We start from the raw sequence: 21,515 nt of genomic DNA, 5'->3' as shown, positions 1-21,515 counted from the left end.
GACAAGCACATAATTCCCTTTTCTCCAGCTGTATTAAGAAATCATGAAATATAGAAACTAAATACATAATTTATCCTTACAAATAATACACGAGATTAAATATAGTATACTGAAGAGCAACACAAAAAATAATACATCCTGGAAGCCTGCCATATCTGGTTAAATTAATAAAAGCAGACGGTGTACTCAGCCACATCTTATCTTCAATCTGCTGACAGAAATCCAAACTGTCTTCAACAGTTATTGTCAAGCCTTCTGAATAAAATCCATTAGTAGACTACTTGTGACAATCATGACTCTGAACAGATTAAAAAGCATGAGAAACAAAAGTCTTAGTGACTAAATTAAAATCGCCTCTAAGTTTTAGAGCCTCCTCCAATCTTGTGCGGAGTGCTATAAGATTTTCTAAAACAGTCTGCAGTGTTGAAATGCAAGTACATAGATCTGGGACTATAACAGTTACATAGTGATGTTGTGCTGCTCTCTGCTCCCATTGATTAAACAGATGTCACCTAACTTGTCAGCAGATGATAGACTAGCTTCTGTAAGTACCACTTTGAAGGGACTCTAGTAGAAGGATTAACCCTTCTAAGCCATATACAGTACGGACCAAAAGTTTGGACATACCTTCTCATTTAAAGATTTTTCTGTATTTTCATGACTATGATAATTGTCATAGTTTAGTTGAACTATTATTTATTTTGCAACAGGACAATGACCTCAAACACACCTCCAGGCTGTGTAAGGGCTATTTAACCAAGAAGGAGAGTGATGGGGTGCTATGCCAGATGACCTGGCCTCCACTGTCACGAGACTTGAACCCAATCGAGATGGTGTGGGATGAGCTGGACCGCAGAGTGAAGGCAAAAGGGCCAACAAGTGCTAAGCATCTCTGGGAACTCCTTCAAGATTGTTGGAAGACCATTCCCGGTGATTACCTCTTGAAGCTCATCAAGAGAATGCCAAGAGTGTGCAAAGCAGTCATCAAATCAAAAGGTGACTACTTTGAAGAACCTAGAATATAAGACATAATTTCAGTTGTTTCACACTTCTTTGTTTAGCATAAAATTCCACATGTGTTAATTCATAATTTTGATGCCTTCAGTGTGAATGTACAATTTTCATAGTCATGAAAATACAGAAAAATTTTTAAATAAGAAGGAGTGTCCAAACTTTTGGTCTGTACTGTATATGGAAAAGTAGATATCTACTCAGGACCAGGTATCTCAGGATAAGAGCTGTGGAATGAACCAGCCTGGGGGCATTCACCACTGATGCTGAAACCCACATCCATTCCTCTGGACCATAACACTTCCAGTGCACCTAGGGTTGTAGGGAGCGATGGTGGAGGCTAGAATCTACAATCCTCGAAATGTGAAACTCTAGATTACCATCAAGCATTATTGGGAGCGGCGGAAGGGGTGAGGACTCAATAAACTCCACATATTTCTTGAGCAAAAACCTGTGAAGCTCATTGTGGATCTTAATGGCTTAAGATAGCTTAAGACTAGTGTTGAGCGATACCGTCCGATACTTGAAAGTATCGGTATCGGATAGTATCGGCCGATACCCGAAAAGTATCGGATATCGCCGATACCGATATCCGATACCAATACAAGTCAATGGGACACCAAGTATCGGAAGGTATCCTGATGGTTCCCAGGGTCTGAAGGAGAGGAAACTCTCCTTCAGGCCCTGGGATCCATATTAATGTGTAAAATAAAGAATTAAAATAAAAAATATTGATATATTCACCTCTCCGGCGGCCCCTGGACATCACCGCGGGTAACCGGCAGGCTTCTTTGTTTAAAATGCGCGCGTTTAGGACCTGAGGAATGACGTGGCGGCTTCTGATTGGTCGCGTCCCGCCCATGTGACCGCCACGCGACCAATCAGAAGCCGCGACGTCATTCCTCAGGTCCTAAATTCCTAGAATGAGCGCGTTTAGGACCTGAGGAATGACGTCGCGGCTTCTGATTGGTCGCGTGGTGGTCACATGGTCGGCACGCGACCAATCAGAAGCCGCGACGTCATTCCTCAGGTCCTAAACGCGCTCATTCTAGGAATTTAGGACCTGAGGAATGACGTCGCAGCTTCTGATTGGTCGCGTGGCAGTCACATGGGTGGCACGCGACCAATCAGAAGCCACGACGTCATTCCTCACGTCCTAAACGCGCGCATTTTAAACAAAGAAGCCTGCCGGTTACCCGCGGTGATGTCCAGGGGCCGCCGGAGAGGTGAATATATCAATATTTTTATTTTAATTCTTTATTTTACACCTCACTATGGATCCGATACTGATACCCGATACCACAAAAGTATCGGATCTCGGTATCGGAATTCCGATACCGCAAGTATCGGCCGATACCCGATACTTGCGGTATCGGAATGCTCAACACTACTTAGGACGAAACGCTGATGAGTTATTGACAGCGGTTATTTTATAGGGACCAATAAATCTAGGTCCCAATTTCCAAGAAGAATCTTTCAACCTTATATTTCTGGTAGACGACCACACAAAGTCATTCACATTCAGGTCTGGACCTGGCAAGCATTTTCTGTAATCCATACGTTTGTACCTGTTTCCCATAATCATCAAATTACTCAGCACCCCACGCCACACTGAGGAGGGCGACAAAGCAAAACATTCCTCATCAGGAACTCCTGAAACCCCTCCCCAGCTAAAACTACCAATCTGTGGATGGTAACCAAAGAACGACGACCTGCTGGTGGATTCTTCACAGTGATTATTAATAGCAAATTCTGCCAGTGGTAAGTACGATGCCCAATCCTCCTGATTTTCGAAGACAAAACACCTGAGGTAAATTTCCAAATACTGATTAATGCACTCAGTCTGTCCATTCAACTGGGAATGGAAGGCAAAGGAAAAGGATAGCTGCACCCCCAGTCAAGAACAGAATGCCCTCCAGAACCTGGAAACAAACTGGGTCCCCAGATCTGACACCACATTGGAGGTTACCCCATGAAGCTTCACAATCTCATTTATAAACACTTGAGCAAGAGTCTTGGCATTCAGAGTGGCAGTATTGCAACAAAGTGAACCATTTTACTGAACCTATCTACAACCACCAACATCACAGTCTTGCCTGCAGATACCGGTAGGTCAGTAATAAAATCCATGGATAAGTGTTTCCATAGTCTGCTAGGAATAGGTAGTGGAAGAAGAGTACTAGATGGACAGGTATGCAATACTTTAGAATGCACACAGATGCTATGAACAGATACGTGTTCAACCATATCCGGATGAAACCTTGGTCACAAAAAAGATGAAAAAGGATGTCCGCATTTGCCTTGCTACCTTGATGACCAGCAAGCACAGAGTTGTGATGTTCCTTAATTACTTACCAGATTAGATGTTACAAATAACCTTCCTGGAGGGCAGGAGGTAGAGGCGTCCCCCTGGACCTTCAACACCTCACCCTCCAGCTCAGGGTACAATGTCAAAATGACTACCCCTTCTGCAAAATCAGGGCAGGGTCCTCATGGTCACCACCACCAGGGAAGATCCAGGAAAAAGCATTAGAGTTGACATTTTTAACCCCTGGACAGAAAGTGACAACAAGATTGAACCTAGTAAAAAACAGGGACTATCTGTTAGAGTTAATTCACAGTTTGTACCAACAATTTGTCATGAGGGATCACTAACACTTGGCTCACAGATATCCCCTTTTCTTTAATTAAAACTTAACACTTTATTAACCCCTTAATGACCACCAATACGTCTTTTAACTGACCTGAGATATAAGAGAATAGCATCCCCATGCAGGTGACAATCCAGCAGCTGTCGGCTGTACACTATAGCTGACAACTTGCTGTATCAGCCACGATCAGTGTTTGCACCTCCCAAATCTGGTTAACCCCTTAGATGCTGCTGTCAATAGTGACTACATCATTATAAATGGTTAACAGAGTGTGGGGGTTTCCGCTTTATCCAAACTGGTCCCCTTAGATCATGATTGTGTGGTCCTGATGTTTGCCATGGCAATTCACGACCAAATCGCGGCCTTAGAGTCTGACAGCTGTTGTAACCTGTTCAGAAGTTAGCGGCATTTAGGCGGTAAAAATACACATTTTCATTTCTGTCATGTCACTTTGCATTAATTCCTGTAAAGCACCTGAAGGGTTAATAAACTACCTGACTGCAGTTTTCAATATGTCTAGGGGTGCTGTTTTTAAAATGGTATCATGTTTGGGGGATTCCCAATATATGGGACCCCTAAAGTCACTTCAAACATGGATAGATCCATAAAAAAATAAATTTTGTAAATTTCCTTGAAAAAATGAAAAATTGCTGCTACATTTGTAAACCTCCTAAAATGCTAAGAAAATAAAATAAAATTTTACTAATGGTGCTGATGTAAAGCCAACATGTGGGGAATGTTATTTATTAATGGTTTGATGTGGTATGACCATCTGGATTATAGTGATAATTATTCAAATTTAGAAAATTGCAAATTTTTTAACATTTTTCTCAAATTTTTTATATTTTTTATAAATAAACACAAAACATATTGACCTAAATTTACCATTATCATAAAGTATAATGTGTCACGAAAAAACAGTCTCAAAATCACTGGGATTTGTTGAATCATTTCAGATTTATTACCACATAAAGTGACACTGGTCAGATTTCAAAAAATTGGCTCCGTCACTAAGGGGTTAAACATTAATAAAAATGACTACAATCAGCTCATTAATAAATTGCACCATACCCGCACCAAAAGATAATGAAAACACCAAGGGGTGTGCCTACCCCTAAACTGGCCTGTACCTACTGTACCTACCTACCAGTGGAGGTTGGCACCCTAAAACCTGCGCACTGGCGCCCCCACTCCTCGACGGCTCTCTCTGCTCACCCTATAGGGCCCTATAGTGGCAGGGAGTGAAGTGGAGGATGAAAAGTAGGTGAGAAAGAGGAGTGATGTATATGTATATTCTTTCTGACTAGTATTTTGTCTTTCCTTAAACCGTTGAAGGAGCAACTGTTCTTGACCAGTTAACTATACTGAATGATATAATATTCTTGTACAGATGGTATATTGTGGATGGTCTACCTAATACTCTTGATGTTCAGCTAGGGTTGAGCGAAACGGGTCGAACATTTTCAAAAGTCGCCGACTTTTGGCGAAGTCGAGTTTCATGAAACTCGATCCGACCCCTGTGCGTTGTCGGCCATGCGGTACGCGACTTTCGCGCCAAAGTCGCGTTTCAATGACGCGAAAAGCGCCATTTCTCAGCCAATGAAGGTAAACGCAGAGTGTGGGCAGCGTGATGACATAGGTCCTGGTCCCCACCATCTTAGAGAAGGGCATTGCAGTGATTGGCTTGCTGTCTGCGGCGTCACAGGGGCTATAAAGGGGCGTTCCCGCCGACCGCCATCTTACTGCTGCTGATCTGAGCTTAGGGAGAGGTTGCTGCCGCTTCGTCAGAAGCAGGGATAGCGTTAGGCAGGGTACATTAACCACCAAACCGCTTGTGCTGTAGCGATTTGCACTGTCCAACACCACCTTCGGTGTGCAGGGATAGTGGAAGCTACATTTTTTTTTTTTTTCTCAGCGCTGTAGCTCATTGGGCTGCCCTAGAAGGCTCCCTGATAGCTGCATTGCTGTGTGTACGCCGCTGTGCAAACCAACTGCTTTTTTCAAAGCACAAATCCTCTTGTTCCTTCCTTTCTGCACAGCTATCTTGTTTGTTTGTCCACACTTTTTATTTAATTTGTGCATCAGTCCACTCCTTATTGCTGCCTGCCATACCTGTCTGAGATTACTGCAGGGAGATAGTAATTGAAGGACAGTTCCTTTTTTTTTTTTTTTTTTTGTGGGAGATTAAGATTGGTATTTCTGCTAGAGTGCCATCCCTGTCTGTGCCATCTCTCACTCAGTGGGCCATAGAAAGCCTATTTATTTTTTTGCTTGATTTGGGTTCTAAAATCTACCTGAAAAAAACACTACATCAATCAGTGGGAGAAAAATATTGGCCTCAGGGCTTGTGTGCCACTCCTGACTCCTGTGTGTGCCATCTCTCAGTCAGTGGGCCATAGAAAGCCTATTTATTTTTTTGCTTGATTTGGGTTCCAAAATCTACCTGAAAAAATCACTACATCAATCAGTGGGAGAAAAATATTGGCCTCAGGGCTTGTGTGCCACTCCTGACTCCTGTGTGCATCATCACTCACTCAGTGGGCCATAGAAAGCCTTTTTTTTTTTTTGCTTTATTTGGGTTCTAAATTCTACCTGAAAAAATCAATAAATCAATCAGTGGGAGATTAATATTGGCCTTTGGGCTTGTGTGCCAGTCCTAAGCATGCCATCTCTCTCACAAATAGTGGGCCATAGAAAGCCTATTTATTTATTTTTTTTTGGTTTTATAAATTCTCCCTGAAAAAAAAAGGGAGATTAATATTGGCCTTTGGGCTTGTGTGCCAGTCCTAAGCGTGCCATCTCTCTCTCTCAGATAGTGGGCCATAGAAAGCCTATTTATTATTTTTTTTTATTGGGTTTATAAATTTTCCCTGAAGAAAAAAAAAAAAAGTGGGAGATTAATATTGGCCTCTGGGCTTGTGTGCCAGGTCTGAGCGTGCCATCTCTCTCACAAATAGTGGGCCATAGAAAGCCTATTTATTTATTTTTTTTGGGTTTTATAAATTCTCCCTGAAAAAAAAAAGGGAGATTAATATTGGCCTTTGGGCTTGTGTGCCAGTCCTAAGCGTGCCATCTCTCTCTCTCATATAGTGGGCCATAGAATGCCTAATTATTATTTTTATTGGGTTTATAAATTTTCCCTGAAGAAAAAAAAAGTGGGAGATTAATATTGGCCTCTGGGCTTGTGTGCCAGTCCTGAGCGTGCCATCTCTCTCACAAATAGTGGGCCATAGAAAGCCTATTTATTTTTTTATTTTTGGTTTTATAAATTCTCCCTGAAAAAAAAAAGGGAGATTAATATTGGCCTTTGGGCTTGTGTGCCAGTCCTAAGCGTGCCATCTCTCTCTCAGATAGTGGGCCATAAAAAGCCTATTTATTATTTTTTTTATTGGGTTTATAACTTTTCCCTGAAAAAAAAAAAAAAAAAAGTGGGAGATTAATATTGGCCTCTAGGCTTGTGTGCCAGTCCTGAGCGTGCCATCTCTCTCACAAATAGTGGGCCATAGAAAGCCTATTTTTTTTTTTTTTTTTGGTTTTATAAATTCTCCCTGAAAAAAAAAAGGGAGATTAATATTGGCCTTTGGGTTTGTGTGCCAGTCCTAAGCGTGCCATCTCTCTCTCTCAGATAGTGGGCCATAGAAAGCCTATTTATTATTTTTTTTATTGGGTTTATAAATTTTCCCTGAAAAAAAAAAAAAAAAAGTGGGAGATTAATATTGGCCTCTGGGCTTGTGTGCCAGTCCTGAGCGTGCCATCTCTCTCACAAATAGTGGGCCATAGAAAGCCTATTTATTTATTTTTTTTGTGTTATAAATTCTCCCTGAAAAAAAAATGGGCGATTAATATTGGCCTTAGGGCTTGTGTGCCAGTCCTAAGCGTGCCATCTCTCTTTCTCAGATAGTGAGCCATAGAAAGCCTATTTATTTTTTTGGTTGATTTGGGTTCTAAATTCTACCTGAAAAAATCAATAAATCAATCAGTGGGAGATAAATATTGGCCTCTGGGCTTGTGTGCCACTCCTGACTCCTGTGTGCGTCATCTCTCACACAGTGGGCCATAGAAAGCCTATTTTTTGTTTTATTTGTTTTCTAAATTCTCCCTGAAAAAATCATTTTATTTTATTTGGTTTCTAAATTCTTCCTGAAAAAAAATCATTTTTTTTTATTTTTTTTTTTTTCTAAAGTCTCCCTGAAAAAAAGAAAGAAATCAAATCAGTGGGAGATTAATATTGCCCTTTCTGCTTGTGTGCCAGTCTCGACTCCTGGGTGTGCCATCTCTCTCTCTCTCTCTCCAATTGTGGGCCATAGAAAGCCTATTATTTTTTAGCTTGATTTGGGTTCCAAAATCTACCTGAAAAAATCACTACATCAATCATTGGGAGAAAAATATTGGCCTCTGGGCTTGTGTGCCACTCCTGACTCCTGTGTGCGTCATCTCTCACTCAGTGGGCCATAGAAAGCCTATTTTTTGTTTTATTTGTTTTCTAAATTCTTCCTGAAAAAATCATTTTATTTTATTTGGTTTCTAAATTCTTCCTGAAAAAATCATTTTTTTTTATTATTTTTTTTTCTAAAGTCTCCCTGAAAAAATAAAAAATCAAATCAGTGGGAGATTAATATTGCCCTTTCTGCTTGTGTGCCAGTCTTGACTCCTGGGTGTGCCATCTCTCTCTCTCTCTCCAATTGTGGGCCATAGAAAGCCTATTATTTTTTTAGCTTGATTTGGGTTCCAAAATCTACCTGAAAAAATCACTACATCAATCATTGGGAGAAAAATATTGGCCTCTGGGCTTGTGTGCCACTCCTGACTCCTGTGTGCGTCATCTCTCACTCAGTGGGCCATAGAAAGCCTATTTTTTGTTTTATTTGTTTTCTAAATTCTCCCTAAAGAAATCATTTTATTTTATTTGGTTTCTAAATTCTTCCTGAAAAAATCATTTTATTTTATTTTGTTTCTAAAGTCTCCCTGAAAAAAAACAAAAAAACAAAAAAAAACCAGTGGGAGATTAATATTTACATTTGTGCTTCAGTGACAGTCCTGCGTGTGTGGCATCTCTCTCATTTGTTGCCACCAAAAACAGAGTGTGTAACATTGTGCCTGATTTTCGTTGTGGTCTCACCCACCTGTAAAGGGGTAGCTAAATCATACTGAAGTTATAGCTCACCGTGTAAGTTGTGTGACAGCAACAAATACCGTTAGTTTGGTTAAGTTTTTAAAACAATGAGGAAGTCTGGTGGAAGAGGTCGTGGCCGGGGACGTTCATTGTCAGCTGGTAATGAGGGTAGTGGTAGTGGTGGAGCATCAGGTGGTCGTGGGAAAAAAATATTGCACCTAAGTCTGGAGCTGTGGAGCCAGGTTCGTCGTCTGGCTACACAAGGCCTCGAACGCTCCCTTTTCTGGGAGTAGGAAAACCGCTTTTAAAGCCGGAGCAGCAAGAGCAAGTTTTGGCTTATCTTGCTGACTCAGCCTCTAGCTCTTTTGCCTCCTCTCGTGAAACTGGTAAATGTAAAAGCAGCGCGTCGTTAGTGGATGTTCACGGTCAGGGGCAAGTCGCTTCCTTGTCCTCTTCAGCAAAAACAACAACAGAGAAGAATGCAGCAGGCGACACAACGGGTTACTCCATGGAGCTCTTTACACATACCGTCCCTGGCTTAGAAAGTGAAGCAGTTAACAGTCCATGCCCATTACAAGTTGAATCTGACATGGAGTGCACTGACGCACAGCCACAGCCAGACTACTATGCTGGTCCTTTGACTCAGACCACAACATTGCCCTCGCAGGGTAATGATCAAGAATCAGACCCTGATGAGACTATGTTGCCCCATCACGAACGCTATACCACCGACCGACACGGTGACACAGACGAAGTTGCACACGAGCTACAAGAAGAGGTAATAGATGACCCAGTTGTTGACCCCGATTGGCAGCCATTGGGGAAACAGGGTGCAGGCGGCAGCAGTTCTGAAGCGGAGGAGGAGGAGCCACAGCAGGCATCAACATCGCAACAGGTTCCATCTGCCGGGCCCGTATCTTGCCCAAAACGCGTGGCAAAGCCAAAACCTGTTGGAGGACAGCGTGGCCATCCGGTTAAAGCTCAGTCTGCAATGCCTGAAAAGGTATCCGATGCTAGAAAGAGTGCAGTCTGGCATTTTTTTAAACAACATCCAATTGATCAGCGCAAAGTCATCTGTCAAAAATGTTCAACTACCTTAAGCAGAGGGCAGAATATGAAAAGTCTCAATACAAGTTGCATGCATAGACATTTAACCACCATGCATTTGCAAGCTTGGACTAACTACCAAACGTCCCTTAAAGTTGTAGCACCCTCGGCCAATGAAGCTAGTCATCAACGCAACATCCCTTCCGGCAGTGTAGGGCCACCATTTTCCGCACCACCTGCAGTATCTGTGCAGGTTTCTTTGCCAGGCCAAAGCAGTCAGGGTCAGGGAATCACCAGTTTCGTAGTAGGAAACACTGCATCTAGGGCACCGGCGGCAACAATACCATCTCCCACCATCTCTCAGTCTGCCATGTCCACCGGCACCCCCGCTAGTTCCACGATCTCCAGCTCTCCAGTCCAGCTCACCCTACATGAGACTATGGTTAGAAAAAGGAAGTACTTAGCCTCGCATCCGCGTACACAGGGTTTGAACGCCCACATAGCTAGACTAATCTCGTTAGAGATGATGCCCTACCGGTTAGTTGAAAGCGAAGCTTTCAAAGCCCTGATGGACTACGCTGTACCACGCTACGAGCTACCCAGTCAACACTTTTTTTCCAGAAAAGCCATCCCAGCCCTCCACCAGCATGTTAAAGAGCGCATCGTCCATGCACTCAGGCAATCTGTGAGCACAAAGGTGCACCTGACAACAGATGCATGGACCAGTAGGCATGGCCAGGGACGTTACGTGTCCATCACGGCACACTGGGTGAATGTTGTGGATGCAGGGTCCACAGGGGACAGCAATTTTGGGACAGTTCTGCCTAGCCCACGGTCTAGGAAACAGTTGGCTGTAGCCGTTCGCACCCCCTCCTCCTCCTCCTCCTCGTCCTCCTGCAGAAGCGAGAGCTCGTCCACAGACCGCAGTCGCACAACCACTCCATCCGCAGCTGCCACTGTTGCACACCAGGTCTCCCATTATGGGGCAGCTACTGGCAAACGTCAGCAGGCTGTATTGGCTATGAAGTGTTTGGGCGACAACAGACACACCGCGGAAGTTCTGTCCGAGTTCTTGCAGAAAGAAATGCAGTCGTGGCTGGGCACTGTAGATCTTGAGGCAGGCAAGGTAGTGAGTGATAACGGAAGGAATTTCATGGCTGCCATCTCCCTTTCCCAACTGAAACACATTCCTTGCCTGGCTCACACCTTAAACCTGGTGGTGCAGTGCTTCCTGAAAAGTTATCCGGGGTTATCCGACCTGCTCCTCAAAGTGCGTGGACTTTGCTCACATATCCGCCGTTCGCCCGTACACTCCAGCCGTATGCAGACCTATCAGCGTTCTTTGAACCTTCCCCAGCATCGCCTAATCATAGACGTTGCAACAAGGTGGAACTCAACACTGCACATGCTTCAGAGACTGTGCGAACAGAGGCGGGCTGTTATGTTTTTGTGGGAGGATACACATACACGGGCAGGCAGTAGGATGGCAGACATGGAGTTGTCAGGTGTGCAGTGGTCGAAGATTCAAGACATGTGTCAAGTCCTTCAGTGTTTTGAGGAATGCACATGGCTGGTTAGTGCAGACAACGCCATAATAAGCATGAGCATCCCCCTAATGCGTCTGCTGATGCAAAGTTTGACGCACATAAAGGATCAGGCGTCTGCAGCTGAGGAAGAGGAAAGCCTTGATGACAGTCAGCCAATGTCTGGCCACGGCAGTGTACAGGACGAGGTAGCGGGCGAAGAGGAGGAGGAGGACGAGGAGGATGATGGGGATGATTATATTTTTAATGAGGAAGCTTTTCCGGGGCCACTGGAAATTGTTGGCGCGGCAAGGCCGGGTTCTGGTTTTTGGAGGGACACAAGTGACGTGGATTTGCCTGAAACTGTCCCTCAACCAAGCACAACCGCAGATTTGAGAACTGGAACTTTGGCCCACATGGCGGATTATGCCTTACGTATCCTCAAAAGGGACACACGCATTACTAAAATGATGAACGATGACGATTACTGGTTGGCCTGCCTCCTTGATCCTCGCTATAAAGGCAAATTGCAAAATATAATGCCACATGAGAACTTGGAAATAATATTAGCAACCAAACAATCAACTCTTGTTGACCGTTTGCTTCTGGCATTCCCTGCACACAGCGCCCGTGATCGTTCTCACACGAGCTGCAGGGGCCAGCAGACCAGAGGTGTTAGAGGGGCAGAAATCAGAAGTGCCGTTGGCCAGAGGGGTTTTCTGACCAGGTTGTGGAGTGATTTTGCTATGACCGCAGACAGGACAGGTACTGCAGCATCAATTCAAAGTGACAGGAGACAACATTTGTCCAGTATGGTTACAAACTATTTTTCATCCCTTATCGACGTTCTCCCTCAACCGTCATTCCCATTTGATTACTGGGCATCCAAATTAGACACCTGGCCAGAATTGGCAGAATATGCATTGCAGGAGCTTGCTTGCCCGGCAGCTAGTGTCCTATCAGAAAGAGTATTCAGTGCTGCAGGTTCAATAATAACAGAAAAAAGGACTCGTCTGGCTACCCAAAATGTAGATGATCTAACCTTCATTAAAATGAACAACAACTGGATTTCGAAATCTTTTGCCCCACCTTGCCCGGCTGACACCTAGCTTTCCTATGAAAAGGTCTTGCCTGTGGACTATTATGAATGACTTTTCCAATATCGTAATTTGCTGCACCTGATTGTCCAGCATACGACATGTTTACACCTCCCTAAATGGCCAAACTCCCCACACGGGGCCGTGGTATCGCCACTTGGCGCCAGCACCCGTGAGAGTGCTGTTTTTTTTCTGAAGAGGTGGGTGTGCCCGCTTTTGGTCGACGGCACTGCCACTGGGTTCCTCATAGTACAATAAAGTGTCTCTGGCGGTGGTGGTGCGCACCCAACGTCAGACACACCGTTGTAATATGAGGGGCCCTGGGCCTGTACCGCCGGCCACAAGACAGTTCCCCCCCAGCTCAAACAGTGCTCTACCACTTGCAAAATTATCTCTCACAGCTCCACCAATGTTTAGTCTATGCGCTGACATCCTTCAATGCCTGGCACTGACAATACCATTGTATTGACATTTTTGTTATGTTAGGCCTTCGAAGCCTGTCTGCGGTCCCTCCTTCCACTAGGCCTCCACTGACCATTGTACTGCTGCCCGTGTACCCCTGGAACCAATTTTAAATTGCCAACAGCCCAATTTTGTTATGTTAGGCCTTCGAAGCCTGTCTGCAGTCCTTTCTTTCTACTACTACTACACTGACCAGACCACTGCTGCCCGTGTACCCCTGGAACCAATGTTAAATTGTCTGCACCCCTATTTTTGTTATGTTAGGCCTTCGAAGCCTGTCTGCAGTCCCTCCTTCCACTTGGCCTCCACTGACCATTGTACTGCTGCCCGTGTACCCCTGGAACCAATTTTAAATTGCCAACAGCCCAATTTTGTTATGTTAGGCCTTCGAAGCCTGTCTGCAGTCCCTTCTATCTACTACTACTACACTGACAAGACCACTGCTGCCCGTGTACCCCTGGAACCAATGTTAAATTGCCTGCACCCCTATTTTTGTTATGTTAGGCCTTCGAAGCCTGTCTGCGGTCCCTCCTTCCACTAGGCCTCCACTGACCATTGTACTGCTGCCCGTGTACCCCTGGAACCAATTTTAAATTGCCAACAGCCCAATTTTGTTATGTTAGGCCTTCGAAGCCTGTCTGCAGTCCCTTCTTTCTACTACTACTACACTCACCAGACCACTGCTGCCCGTGTACCCCTGGAACCAATGTTAAATTGCCTGCACCCCTATTTTTGTTATGTTAGGCCTTCGAAGCCTGTCTGCGGTCCCTCCTTCCACTAGGCCTCCACTGACCATTGTACTGCTGCCCGTGTACCCCTGGAACCAATTTTAAATTGCCAACAGCCCAATTTTGTTATGTTAGGCCTTCGAGGCCTGTCTGCAGTCCCTTCTTTCTACTACTACTACACTGACCAGACCACTGCTGCCCGTGTACCCCTGGAACCAATGTTAAATTGCCTGCACCCCTATTTTTGTTATGTTAGGCCTTCGAAGCCTGTCTGCGGTCCCTCCTTCCACTAGGCCTCCACTGACCATTGTACTGCTGCCCGGGTACCCCTGGAACCAATTTTAATTTGCCAACAGCCCAATTTTGTTATGTTAGGCCTTCGAAGCCTGTCTGCAGTCCCTTCTTTCTACTACTACTACACTGACCAGACCACTGCTGCCCGTGTACCCCTGGAACCAATGTTAAATTGCCTGCACCCCTATTTTTGTTATGTTAGGCCTTCGAAGCCTGTCTGCGGTCCCTCCTTCCACTAGGCCTCCACTGACCATTGTACTGCTGCCCGTGTACCCCTGGAACCAATTTTAAATTGCCAACAGCCCAATTTTGTTATGTTAGGCCTTCGAAGCCTGTCTGCAGTCCCTTCTTTCTACTACTACTACACTGACCAGACCACTGCTGCCCGTGTACCCCTGGAACCAATGTTAAATTGCCTGCACCCCTATTTTTGTTATGTTAGGCCTTTGAAGCCTGTCTGCGGTCCCTCCTTCCACTTGGCCTCCACTGACCATTGTACTGCTGCCCGTGTACCCCTGGAACCAATGTAAAAGTGCCTACAGCCTGTCCAATTTGTTATGTTAGGCCTTCGAAGCCTGTCTGCGGTCCCTTCTTTCTACTACAACTACACTGACCAGACCACTGCCGCCCGTGTACCCCTGTAACCTATTTTAAAGTGCATACAGCCAATTTTTTTCTCTATTTTACAATTATAAAACCCAGATGGACTACGCTGTACCACGGTAAGAGCTACCCAGTCGTCACTTCTTTTGCAAGAAAAGCCATCCCAGCACTACAGCATCATGTAAAAATCTGCATTGTCCATGCTCTCTGGCTATCTAATAGTAGAAAGGTGCACCTGACAACAGATGCATGGACCAGTAGGCATGTCCACGAAAGGTTAGATGTCCATTACGGCGCACTGGGTTAATGTTGTGGATGCATGGTCCACAGGGGACAGCCTACAAAGTCTGTCTGCAGTCCCAAATATAAATTGTCCTCCGCTTACCACACCAATGCTGCCTGTGTACCCCTGGAACATTTCATAAACTCCATTGACCAAAATTTGGGGTTTACAGCCTACTACCAGTGTCTGCATCTCCAAGGTGTTCCCCGGGTTGCCTTTTCTGAGCTTTGATCTTCAGGCTCTTCTTAAGTAGTTGTTGAAAACAACACTGCATTCGGCCTACAAGTTGGGTCTGGGGTGTAGAGATGGTGTGTTCCACTCCAAGGTGTTCCCCAGGTTTCCTCGCCATTGCTGCGATCTTAATGCTCTCGTTTAGTAGTTGTTGGAAACTACAGTGCATTAGGCCTACAAATTGGGTATGGGGTGTAGAGAGATGGTGTGTTCCACTCCAAGGTGTTTCCCAGGTTTCCTCTCCATTGCTTCGATCTTCCTGCTCTCGTTTAGTAGTTGTTGGAAACTACAGTGCATTAGGCCTACAAATTGGGTATGGGGTGTAGAGAGACGGTGTGTTACACTCCAAGGTGTTCCCCAGGTTTCCTCTCCATTGCTTCGATCTTCCTGCTCTCGTTTAGTAGTTGTTGGAAACTACAGTGCATTAGGCCTACAAATTGGGTATGGGGTGTAGAGAGATGGTGTGTTCCACTCCAAGTTGTTCCCCAGGTTTCCTCGCCATTGCTGCAATCTTAATGCTCTCGTTTAGTAGTTGTTGGAAACTACAGTGCATTAGGCCTACAAATTGGGTATGGGGTGTAGAGAGATGGTGTGTTCTACTCCAAGGTGTTCCCCAGGTTTCCTCGCCATTGCTGCGATCTTAATGCTCTCGTTTAGTAGTTGTTGGAAACTACAGTGCATTAGGCCTACAAATTGGGTATGGGGTGTAGAGAGATGGTGTGTTTCACTCCAAGGTGTTCCCCAGGTTTCCTCGCCATTGCTTCGATCTTCCTGCTCTCGTTTAGTAGTTGTTGGAAACTACAGTGCATTAGGCCTACAAATTGGGTATGGGGTGTAGAGAGATGGTGTGTTTCACTCCAAGGTGTTCCCCAGGTTTCCTCGCCATTGCTTCGATCTTCCTGCTCTCGTTTAGTAGTTGTTGGAAACTACAGTGCAGTAGGCCTACAAATTGGGTATGGGGTGTAGAGAGATGGTGTGTTCCACTCCAAGGTGTTCCCCAGGTTTCCTCGCCATTGCTTCGATCTTCCTGCTCTCGTTTAGTAGTTGTTGGAAACTACACTGCATTAGGCCTACAAATTGGGTATGGGGTGTAGAGAGATGGTGTGTTCCACTCCAAGGTGTTCCCCAGGTTTCCTCGCCATTGCTTCGATCTTCCTGCTCTCGTTTAGTAGTTGTTGGAAACTACAGTGCATTAGGCCTACAAATTGGGTATGGGGTGTAGAGAGATGGTGTGTTCCACTCCAAGGTGTTCCCCAGGTTTCCTCGCCATTGCTGCAATCTTAATGCTCTCGTTTAGTAGTTGTTGGAAACTACAGTGCATTAGGCCTACAAATTGGGTATGGGGTGTAGAGAGATGGTGTGTTCCACTCCAAGGTGTTCCCCAGGTTTCCTCGCCATTGCTGCGATCTTAATGCTCTCGTTTAGTAGTTGTTGGAAACTACAGTGCATTAGGCCTACAAATTGGGTATGGGGTGTAGAGAGATGGTGTGTTCAACTCCAAGGTGTTCCCCAGGTTTCCTCGCCATTGCTGCGATCTTAATGCTCTTGTTTAGTAGTTGTTGGAAACTACAGTGCATTAGGCCTACAAATTGGGTATGGGGTGTAGAGAGATGGTGTGTTCCACTCCAAGGTGTTCCCCAGGTTTCCTCGCCATTGCTGCGATCTTAATGCTCTCGTTTAGTAGTTGTTGGAAACTACAGTGCATTAGGCCTACAAATTGGGTATGGGGTGTAGAGAGATGGTGTGTTCCACTCCAGGGTGTTCCACAGGTTTCCTCGCCATTGCTTGGATCTTCCTGCTCTCGTTTAGTAGTTGTTGGAAACTACACTGCATTAGGCCTACAAATTGGGTATGGGGTGTAGAGAGATGGTGTGTTCCACTCCAAGGTGTTCCCCAGGTTTCCTCGCCATTGCTTCGATCTTCCTGCTCTCGTTTAGTAGTTGTTGGAAATTACACTGCATTAGGCCTACAAATTGGGTATGGGGTGTAGAGAGATGGTGTGTTCCACTCCAAGGTTTTTCCCCAGGTTTCCTCGCCATTGCTTCGATCTTCCTGCTCTCGTTTAGTAGTTGTTGGAAACTACAGTGCATTAGGCCTACAAATTGGGTATGGGGTGTAGAGAGATGGTGTGTTCCACTCCAAGGTGTTTCCCAGGTTTCCTCTCCATTGCTTCGATCTTCCTGCTCTCGTTTAGTAGTTGTTGGAAACTACAGTGCATTAGGCCTACAAATTGGGTATGGGGTGTAGAGAGACGGTGTGTTACACTCCAAGGTGTTCCCCAGGTTTCCTCTCCATTGCTTCGATCTTCCTGCTCTCGTTTAGTAGTTGTTGGAAACTACAGTGCATTAGGCCTACAAATTGGGTATGGGGTGTAGAGAGATGGTGTGTTCCACTCCAAGTTGTTCCCCAGGTTTCCTCGCCATTGCTGCGATCTTAATGCTCTCGTTTAGTAGTTGTTGGAAACTACAGTGCATTAGGCCTACAAATTGGGTATGGGGTGTAGAGAGATGGTGTGTTCTACTCCAAGGTGTTCCCCAGGTTTCCTCGCCATTGCTGCGATCTTAATGCTCTCGTTTAGTAGTTGTTGGAAACTACAGTGCATTAGGCCTACAAATTGGGTATGGGGTGTAGAGAGATGGTGTGTTCCACTCCAAGGTGTTCCCCAGGTTTCCTCGCCATTGCTGCGATCTTAATGCTCTCGTTTAGTAGTTGTTGGAAACTACACTGCATTAGGCCTACAAATTGGGTATGGGGTGTAGAGAGATGGTGTGTTTCACTCCAAGGTGTTCCCCAGGTTTCCTCGCCATTGCTTCGATCTTCCTGCTCTCGTTTAGTAGTTGTTGGAAACTACAGTGCATTAGGCCTACAAATTGGGTATGGGGTGTAGAGAGATGGTGTGTTCCACTCCAAGGTGTTCCCCAGGTTTCCTCGCCATTGCTTCGATCTTCCTGCTCTCGTTTAGTAGTTGTTGGAAACTACACTGCATTAGGCCTACAAATTGGGTATGGGGTGTAGAGAGATGGTGTGTTCCACTCCAAGGTGTTCCCCAGGTTTCCTCGCCATTGCTGCGATCTTAATGCTCTCGTTTAGTAGTTGTTGGAAACTACAGTGCATTAGGCCTACAAATTGGGTATGGGGTGTAGAGAGATGGTGTGTTCCACTCCAAGGTGTTCCCCAGGTTTCCTCGCCATTGCTGCGATCTTAATGCTCTCGTTTAGTAGTTGTTGGAAACTACAGTGCATTAGGCCTACAAATTGGGTATGGGGTGTAGAGAGATGGTGTGTTCAACTCCAAGGTGTTCCCCAGGTTTCCTCGCCATTGCTGCGATCTTAATGCTCTTGTTTAGTAGTTGTTGGAAACTACAGTGCATTAGGCCTACAAATTGGGTATGGGGTGTAGAGAGATGGTGTGTTCCACTCCAAGGTGTTCCCCAGGTTTCCTCGCCATTGCTGCGATCTTAATGCTCTCGTTTAGTAGTTGTTGGAAACTACAGTGCATTAGGCCTACAAATTGGGTATGGGGTGTAGAGAGATGGTGTGTTCCACTCCAGGGTGTTCCCCAGGTTTCCTCGCCATTGCTTGGATCTTCCTGCTCTCGTTTAGTAGTTGTTGGAAACTACACTGCATTAGGCCTACAAATTGGGTATGGGGTGTAGAGAGATGGTGTGTTCCACTCCAAGGTGTTCCCCAGGTTTCCTCGCCATTGCTTCGATCTTCCTGCTCTCGTTTAGTAGTTGTTGGAAATTACACTGCATTAGGCCTACAAATTGGGTATGGGTTGTAGAGAGATGGTGTGTTCCACTCCAAGGTGTTCCCCAGGTTTCCTCGCCATTGCTTCGATCTTCCTGCTCTCGTTTAGTAGTTGTTGGAAACTACAGTGCATTAGGCCTACAAATTGGGTATGGGGTGTAGAGAGATGGTGTGTTCCACTCCAAGGTGTTCCCCAGGTTTCCTCGCCATTGCTGCGATATTAATGCTCTCGTTTAGTAGTTGTTGGAAACTACAGTGCATTAGGCCTACAAATTGGGTATGGGGTGTAGAGAGATGGTGTGTTCCACTCCAAGGTGTTCCCCAGGTTTCCTCGCCATTGCTGCGATCTTAATGCTCTCGTTTAGTAGTTGTTGGAACCTACAGAGCATTAGGCCTACAAATTGGGTATGGGGTGTAGAGAGATGGTGTGTTCCACTCCAAGGTGTTCCCCAGGTTTCCTCGCCATTGCTGCGATCTTAATGCTCTCGTTTAGTAGTTGTTGGAGACTACAGTGCATTAGGCCTACAAATTGGGTATGGGGTGTAGAGAGATGGTGTGTTCCACTCCAAGGTGTTCCCCAGGTTTCCTCACCATTGCTTCGATCTTCCTGCTCTCGTTTAGTAGTTGTTGGAAACTACACTGCATTAGGCCTACAAATTGGGTATGGGGTGTAGAGAGATGGTGTGTTACACTGTAGTTGTTAATGTTAGACTGCATTTGGCCTACTAGTTGGGTTGGGGCCTACTATCGGTGTCTGCCACTCCTTGCTGTTCTCCTCCACTGAACAAAGCTGTGCCGCCTGTTTACTACGGTTGCCAATTTTGAACTGCATTTCGACTACTTACTGATTTGGGCCTACTCTCTGTGTCAGCCTCTCATTCCAGTTGTCCTCCACTGCAATGCCCCCTGGTTAGTCCTGTGTTACCAATTTTGAACTGCATTTAGCCCACTTTATTCTTTGGGCCTATATCTGTGTTTCCTCCTCATCCTGCCCATTGCCCAGCCAGTGATAGATGAGTCTGCTGGTACATTGACCCATAACGCTAAATTCCCCGTGCACGCTACACAGCAAGATTGTGACCCTGCTGAAAGTCAGGTTCCTCTTCCCGCATACCATACCACCTGACACCGGGACAAAGAGGAAGGTGCAGATGAAAGTGCAGGTTCCTTCATCAGGTGGGGGGAGGAATACTAGTTGGCGACGTCACTGGCACAGGGCCTCTCATAGTACGCAAAAGTGTTGCTGCCGGTGGGAGGCGCCCCCGCCATGCAAACACACCGCTGTACTTTGAGGGGCCCTGTGCCAGTGCCAGTGCCAACGGGTGGGCCCCCCTGCTTGCTCAGGATCACAGCACTTGCAAAGTTGAAATACTTTCTTCTCCCTGCTCCACTGCCGTGACGCGTTCCAGATTTCCTGGGCCCACTAATTACTTGAACCAGCCCTACCCACCACAACTTTAGCCAAATGACCCCCAATTTCAAATGCCTTCCAATTATTATAAGCTAAATTACGATTGACAAGCTTCAGTAAAAAGAATGGATGTTTTTGCCATTAAAATGGGCAGTGTAGGTGTTTTCCTGGCCTCCACTCACTGCCGAATATGCTCCCCCATTGACTTGCATTGGGTTTCATGTTTCGGGCGATACCCGACTTTTCGTGATAATCGGCTGATTCCACTCGACTCGACTCTAAGATAGTCGGGTTTCGCGAAACACGACTCGACTCTAAAAAGGTCAAGGTCGCTCAACCCTATGTTCAGCTATAAATTCAGTAAGCCTTAATGTATGCAGACCAAATAGAATTAAAGAAATAAAGGCATAAGGCAATTTGTTGCATATAATTAAAGCTTCTAAGAACCCTCCACATAAGTAACAATGGTGAAAAAAATAGATTTTCAGAGAGAAATTACACAATAGCTCCGCTATATATATCAGAAATGTGTGTGGCCTATGCTGGTAAACCAGCAGAGTATTCATATGTGTGTACAGTTAGATACGTATGTCAATGAAACATTATTTATATTTTATGTCTCATTCCAACACCATGACCCTGCCGGTAGTCAGATATACACAACTATGACCACAAAACAGCATATAAGTATATCAGTCGGCCAGAAAAATCACCAAAAAAAAGAAAAAATACAACACTATAACCCTAAAAACACTAAGATGTACCATGAGCCGCACATCGGTTCCCAAAAACATATAACCACTCAGGATGGCTCCTAGGTCAAATAGCCACTCGATGCGTTTCCCCTCTTCTGAGGTTCATCAGGAGAAATTTAAACCCAGGATTACTTATCTCGTCTCCCCATGAGTGAGTGATAGATGGATGAGATGGATAGGATATGATGGCAGGGACAGTCCCCGGTTCAGGTGCGATGCTCTGTTAGAGCTAGCGGAACGCACCGAGAAAATAGATGAAGTTATTGGTGCGTTTGTAGCCCAGGGTCCACCGTGCAAGAGGAACCTGCTGCTAGTAAATGGCACTATATGGCGGTATATGCGAACTCTGTTACCTCACTGAGTCGCTGATATAGAAAAGGACTGTGTCCTGTTAAGCTCACAGGAGCACACAGATAACTGCTGAGCAGATAGCAGTCATTGGTTATGCAGTCATGAAAGCACACAAACAATTCCTCATGGAAGGAGTTGGTATTCTAGTGGCTTGAATACATGCAACCAAACTCCTGACCGGAGGTGCTGGTATTCTAATGGCTTTT

Source organism: Ranitomeya imitator, chromosome 1 (assembly GCF_032444005.1).
Source record: "Ranitomeya imitator isolate aRanImi1 chromosome 1, aRanImi1.pri, whole genome shotgun sequence".
NCBI lineage: Eukaryota > Metazoa > Chordata > Amphibia > Anura > Dendrobatidae > Ranitomeya > Ranitomeya imitator.
The sequence above is the reverse complement of the archived record's forward strand: the minus strand, read 5'-3'. Positions refer to the sequence as shown.